This window comes from Pinus tabuliformis, chromosome Q (genome assembly GCF_031772625.1).
Source record: "Pinus tabuliformis cultivar Carrire ecotype Pingquan chromosome Q, CPIR1, whole genome shotgun sequence".
Taxonomy (NCBI): Eukaryota; Viridiplantae; Streptophyta; class Pinopsida; order Pinales; family Pinaceae; genus Pinus; species Pinus tabuliformis.
The window spans coordinates 806,095,425-806,101,317 of NC_142296.1; the positions used below are offsets into that span (position 1 = coordinate 806,095,425).

Genomic DNA, 5,893 nt, shown 5'->3' on the forward strand with positions numbered 1-5,893 from the left:
TGCGGCCGGTCGTCCTCCTTTTATTTCCTTCCTTTTCCTTCGCATCGAGGCTGTTGCAGGCGGTCGGGAGATCGAGGTCCATCGTTGCTGATGTCCGGGTGGATTCCTAGGAGGCCTCGGTGCAGGGACGGGGAGGGTTGTGGCTCATTTGTAATATAGAGGTTGCGTGGTTGGTCATTCTCCATTTGTTTCCTTTGCATCGAGGCTGCCGCAGGCGATCGGATGATCGAGGTCCATCGTTGCTGTTGTCCGGGTGGACTCTTAGGTGCCCTCGGTGCGGGGCATGGAGGCCTTTGGAGGCATTTCTAAGAGATTCGGTGAGTGATCGCTCGTTTTCTTGTTGGTTGGGCCGTGGTTGCAAATGCCGAAGTGGCCTTGGTGCATTGTGGCTTGGCAGGTCTGCCCATTTGTTCGCCATGTCCTTGGCATGTTGCGTGTGCTTCCTTCTTGGGATGCAAGACGTGCAAGGCAGAAAATTTTTACATGATATTCTGACGTCTCTTTGACTTGATGGGTGTTCAGGTTGGCTCTCGGTAAGAGAGCGCCCGGAATGCCCTTTGAAGTGGGAGGGTGCTACCTGGTTGATCCTGCCAGTAGTCATATGCTTGTCTCAAAGCTTAAGCCATGCATGTCTAAGTATGAACTAATTCAAACTGTGAAACTACGGATGGCTCATTAAATCAGTTATAGTTTTTCTAATGGTACCATAATACTCAGATAACCGTAGTAATTCTAGAGCTAATACGTGCACCAAGTCCCGACTCTTTGGAAGGGATGCATTTTTTATGATTTTCTTCCCTTGCCTGGGCTTTTTAAGTTGTTGCAGTTAAAAAGCTCGTAGTTGGATCTTGGGTCGTAAGGGTCGGTCCGCCTACTCGGTGTGCGCCTGCCCTTCCATCCCTTTTGTCGGTGGCGTGCTCCTGGCCTTAATTGGCTGGGTCGCGGTTCCGGTGTTGTTACTTTGAAAAAATTAGAGTGCTCAAAGCAAGCTTATGCTCTGAATACATTAGCATGGAATAACGTGATAGGAGTCTAGTCCTATTGTGTTGGCCTTCGGGACCGGAGTAATGATTAATAGGGACTGTCGGGGGCATTTGTATTTCATTGTCAGAGGTGAAATTCTTGGATTTATGAAAGACCGACCACTGCGAAAGCATTTTCCAAGGATTTTTTCATTAATCAAGAACAAAAGTTGGGGGCTCGAAGACGATCAGATACCGTCCTAGTCTCAACCATAAATGATGCCGACCACGGATCGACGGATGTTGCTCTAAGGACTCCGCCAGCACCTTCTGAGAAATCAGAGTGTTTGGGTTCCGGGGGGAGTATGGTCCCAAGGCTGAAACTTAAAGGAATTGACGGAAGGGCACCACCAGGAGTGGAGCCTGCGGCTTAATTTGACTCAACACAGGGAAACTTACCAAGTCCAGACATAGTAAGGATTGATAGATTGAGAGCTCTTTCTTGATTCTATGGGTGGTGGTGCATGGCCGTTCTTAGTTGGTGGAGAGATTTGTCTGGTTAATTCCGATAACGAACGAGACCTCAGCCTGCTAACTAGCTACGCAGAGGTTCCCCTTCGTGGCCAGCTTCTTAGAGGGACTATGGCCGTTTAGGCCATGGAAGTTTGAGGCAATAACAGGTCTGTGATGCCCTTATATGTTCTGGGCTACACACGTGCTACACTGATGCAAACAACGAGTTTTTATTCCTAGTTCGAGAGGATCGGGAAATCTTCTCAAATTGCATCGTGATGGGGATAGACCATTGCAATTATTTGTCTTCAACGAGGAATTCCTAGTAAGCGCGTGTCATCAATCGTGTTGACTACGTCCTTGCGCTTTGTACACACCGCCCGTCGCTCCTACCGATTGAATGATCTGGTGAAGTGTTCGGATTGCGTCGATGATGGTGGTTCGCCGCCGTCGACGTCGTGAGAAGTTCATTGAACCTTATCATTTAGAGGAAGGAGAAGTCGTAACAAGGTTACCGTAGGTGAACCTACGGTAGGATCATTGATAGCAGGAGTTTTCTTTTTTGGTTCATGTTGGTTGGGTTTCAATTGCAATGTGGGACTTTGTGGTGCGTCTCTAGGGGAGCGGGTTTGGTGTTTGGCGGGAACATTGTTGGTTGCTTGTCTCAAGGTAACTACGCTTGTTTTTTCGTGTGTGCTTGCAAGCCATGCTTGTGCTTGTCCCACCCATCCTTTGTTTTTCTTCCCCCCAATGTGTTTCTGCAGGGGGTCTGGAAGCTTGTTTCTTGGGAGCCCTTCCGACGATCTGTTCGGCCGGGCATGGTTGCTGCAGAGTTGAGGTGCTTGGTAAATACGATGGATAAATTCGAACTCATTCGTAGCGGCAGTGCTCGGTCTTTTGTTCGTTGGAAGGCATGGGCCAAGGGTGCGGGCTTCCATAGTTGGTTCTCTCGAAAAGGCGGCGGCGGTTGATGTGTTGCTTGGGTGAGATTTTTCGCTAGTGGTTGGGTCGAGGGAGTGGTTGCGCGCGCGCCTGGTAGCTCAAAGCTTCCGTGAGGCGAGATTGTCAGGGTGCGGTCAAGTATGGGATGGATGAAGAGCGGTTCAACCCGTTGGGCTGGCCACCCTAGTCCCTCCCGACCGTTCCTTCGACATGCCCTCGCGGAAGGGTTGGGTGTCGAGGTAATGAAAAACCCATCCCTCGGTCTAAGCTCCATTGAGATCGCAATTTTCTCCACCGACAGGCATGAGGGTGGCAATCTTATCTCGTGCCTTTGCCGTCGAGGGAATTCCTCGTCCTCTCGTGACTCACTCCCCTTCTGAGGGAAAAAGAAGTAACGGGTTGTGTCTTTGTTCCTCCATTTGGATTGTGGGTTTTTTGTGGGACTTGCATCATTTCTTTGTTTCATGGTGTGCGCTTTGCGAACGTCCCTCTCTCTAGTGGCCTTGCACCATCGGTGTATTTGTGGCTCGCGGCTTTCTCCAGCATTGAGCGTCGGCCCGTGAAAACTCCTCTTTGGAGTTTGATTATTTGACCTCCGTTGACTCTCTCGCTGGAAAGGTTTGCGGGTGTTTTGTACATGGAGGGGTGCAAGAGCGGGGTGGGTTTGTGTTATTGGCAGCGGTCTATTTGTCGTTTGAAGCCTTGTGCCGCTGGGTTGGGGGGCTGTGTGCCTCTCAGTGACGTGCTCCAGACACTGGTCTCATCGTGGCCCTTGTCTTTTTTATTGGTTAGTTTTAGGTTGTGATTTATTTGCTTGGTTGTTTGCTATGTTGTAAAGCTGGAAAGGGTGTTGTGCTGAATGCATGTGGGAGGGTGTGAAGAGGTGGGACGCTTTTTTGATTGGGTGCCTTGTTTGATTTCTTTTTGTTTAGCGGACATCTACTCAGCGTGCTATTGAGCTTCTCTCTTTTCTTGGGATCTTTGTTTCTTTGGTGTTGTTTTCTTCCCTTCTTCCTTTTGCCCCTAGCTTTACGGAGGAGAGGTGGGATTGTTGTGGATTGGTGTTCGGGAAGGACGAAAAGCAGTGCGAGTTCCCAGGGTGGCCACCCTAGTCCTTCTCGATCACCGTCCCCTGCAGTTCCCCCCTTTTTCCGAAGGCGCGGGGTTTGGGAAGCTTATTCTCTGTTTGAGCCTCCCCTTGTGATCCGGTAGCCACGTTTGATATCTCTTGATTTCCTGTTGTTTTCTTCCCTTCTTGCTTTTGGCCCCTTGGTTTTAAGGAGAAAAGGTGGGATTGTTGTGGATTGGTGTTCAGGAAGGTTGAAAAGCAGTGCGAGTTCTGAGGGTGGCCACCCTAGTCCTTCTCGATCTCCGTCCCTTGTAGTTCCCCCCCTTTTTGCGAAGGCACGGGGGTCGGGAAGCTTGTTCTCTGTTTGAGCCTCCCCGTGTGAGCCGGTCGACGCGTTTGATATCTCTCTTTCTTTCATGTTTTTTTCCTCCCTTCTTCCTTTCGGCCCCTAGCTCTACGGAGAAAAGGTGGGATTGTTGTGGATTGGTGTTCGGGAAGGACGAAAAGCAGTGCGAGTTCCCAGGGTGGCCACCCTAGTCCTTCTCGATCACCGTCCGCTGCAGTTCCCCCCTTTTTGCGAAGGCACGGGGTTGGGGAAGCTTGTTCTCTGTTTGAAGCCTCCCCTTGTGAGCCAGTAGCCACGGTTGATATATCCCTTTCTCTCTTGTTGTTTTCTTCCCTTCTTCCTCATGGCCCCTAGTGTGACGGAGAAAAGGTGGGATTGTCGTGGATTGGTGTTCCAGAAGGACGAAACGCAGTGCGAGCTCCCGAGGTGGCCACCCTAGTCCTTCTTGATCGTCGTCCCCTTCAGTTCCCGAAGGAACGGGGCTTTGGGAGGCTTGTGCCTTGTTTGTGCTTTGTTTTCTACCTTTTTCTTCCTTTCGGTCCCTAACTCTACGGAGAAAAGGAGGAATCGTTGTGGGCTGGTGTTAGGGAAGGGCTAAAAGCAGTGCGAGCTCCCGGGGTGGCCACCCTAGTCCTTCTCGATTGCTGTTCCATGCTTTTCCCCCATTTTTGCGAGGGCGTGGGGCTGGGGGAGGTTGTCCTCTGTTCGAGCCTCCCCCTGTGAGGGGGTTAGACACCTTTGTTTCTCTTTCTCTCATGTGTTTTTCCTCCTTTTTCCCCTTGGCCTTACATTTGTTGTGGGGGGTGCCCCTATTCAGTTTTGTGGCCGATTTTTCGGTAATACACGTGGAAATGACTCTCGGAAATAGATATCTCGGCTCTTGTTACGATGAAGAACGTAGCGAAATGTGATACTTAGTGTGAATTGTAGAATCCCGTGAATCATCGAGTTTTTGAACACAATTTGCGCCTGAGGCCTCGGTCGAGGGCACGTCTGTTTGGGCGTCGCATCCCATTCAAACGCGCTCCCTACAATATGCTAGGGAGTAGCGAAGCTGGTCATCCATGCCCCATGCGGTGCGGTTGGCTGAAATACCTCATGCGATGTGTCGTGGCGTGCGTCCACGAGCGGTGATCTTGTCCCCTTGGATGGGCAGTAGGCGTTAGCCGATGCGGGCTTTATGTGGCATCGCTCGAACTTGCTTTGCTCTCTCTTGTCATCCCATGGGGTAGGGCGGATTTAGCTCCAACTTTGCAACCCCAGCTCAGGCAAGAACACCCGCTGAGTTTAAGCATATAATTAAGCGGAGGAAAAGAAACTTACAAGGATTCCCCTAGTAGTGGTGAGTGAACCGGGAAGAGCCCAGCATGAAAATCGGGCGGCGGCACTGCCTGAATTGTAGTTTGTAGAAGTGTCCTCAGCGACGGACCTGGGCCAAGTCCCTTGGAAGGGGGCGGCTGAGAGGGTGACAGCCCCGTCGCCCGGGACCCTACCGCATCACGAGGCATTGTCGGCGAGTCAGGTTGTTTGGGAATGCAGCCCTAATTGTGTGGCAAATTCCATCCAAGGCTAAATACGGGCGAGAGACCGATAGCGAACAAGTACCGTGAGGGAAAGATGAAAAGGACTTTGAAAAGAGAGTTAAAGAGTGCTTGAAATTGCTGGGAGGGAAGCGAATGGAGGCTGTCGATGCGTCTCGGTCGGATGTGGAACGGCTCAGGCTGGTCCGCCACTCGACTTGAGGTGCAAACCAACACGGGCTGCTGCATCGTCACAAGCACGGGTGGATTACTGCCTGTCGGTTTGCCGCTGCGGTGGTCGAGGAATGAAGCATGCGCCCTTGTGGCGGGCCGTGTGCACCTGCACGCTCGTGGTGTTGGTTGGCGGGCTTTCCATTCGACCCGTCTTGAAACACGGTCCAAGGAGTCTAACATGTGTGCGATTCGGCGAGTTTGAAAACCTGCGAGGTGCAAGGAAGCTGACAGGCGAGATCCCCTCTCTGGGGGGGTGCATCATCGACCAACCTTGAGCTTATGCGAAGGGTTCGAGTGTGAGCACACC

At 51.5% G+C, this 5,893-nt stretch overlaps 2 non-coding genes and 1 pseudogene across 2 annotated transcripts in view; all 3 read left to right on the forward strand.

Annotated features, from left to right (window-relative positions):
* The first annotated feature begins 574 nt into the window (after window positions 1-574).
* LOC149221981 (18S ribosomal RNA) lies at window positions 575-2,018 on the forward strand (annotated as a pseudogene).
* A 2,667-nt stretch (window positions 2,019-4,685) lies between these two features.
* Window positions 4,686-4,839, forward strand: LOC149221982 (5.8S ribosomal RNA). Its single transcript, XR_016249751.1, has one exon. It is a non-coding gene; the product is annotated as a 5.8S ribosomal RNA (ribosomal RNA).
* A 247-nt stretch (window positions 4,840-5,086) lies between these two features.
* LOC149221983 (25S ribosomal RNA) overlaps window positions 5,087-5,893 on the forward strand; it is a 3,375-nt gene continuing 2,568 nt past the window's right edge. The window contains exon 1 of the ribosomal RNA XR_016249960.1: window positions 5,087-5,893. This exon is cut by the window's right edge and continues 2,568 nt beyond it. This is a non-coding gene — a ribosomal RNA (25S ribosomal RNA).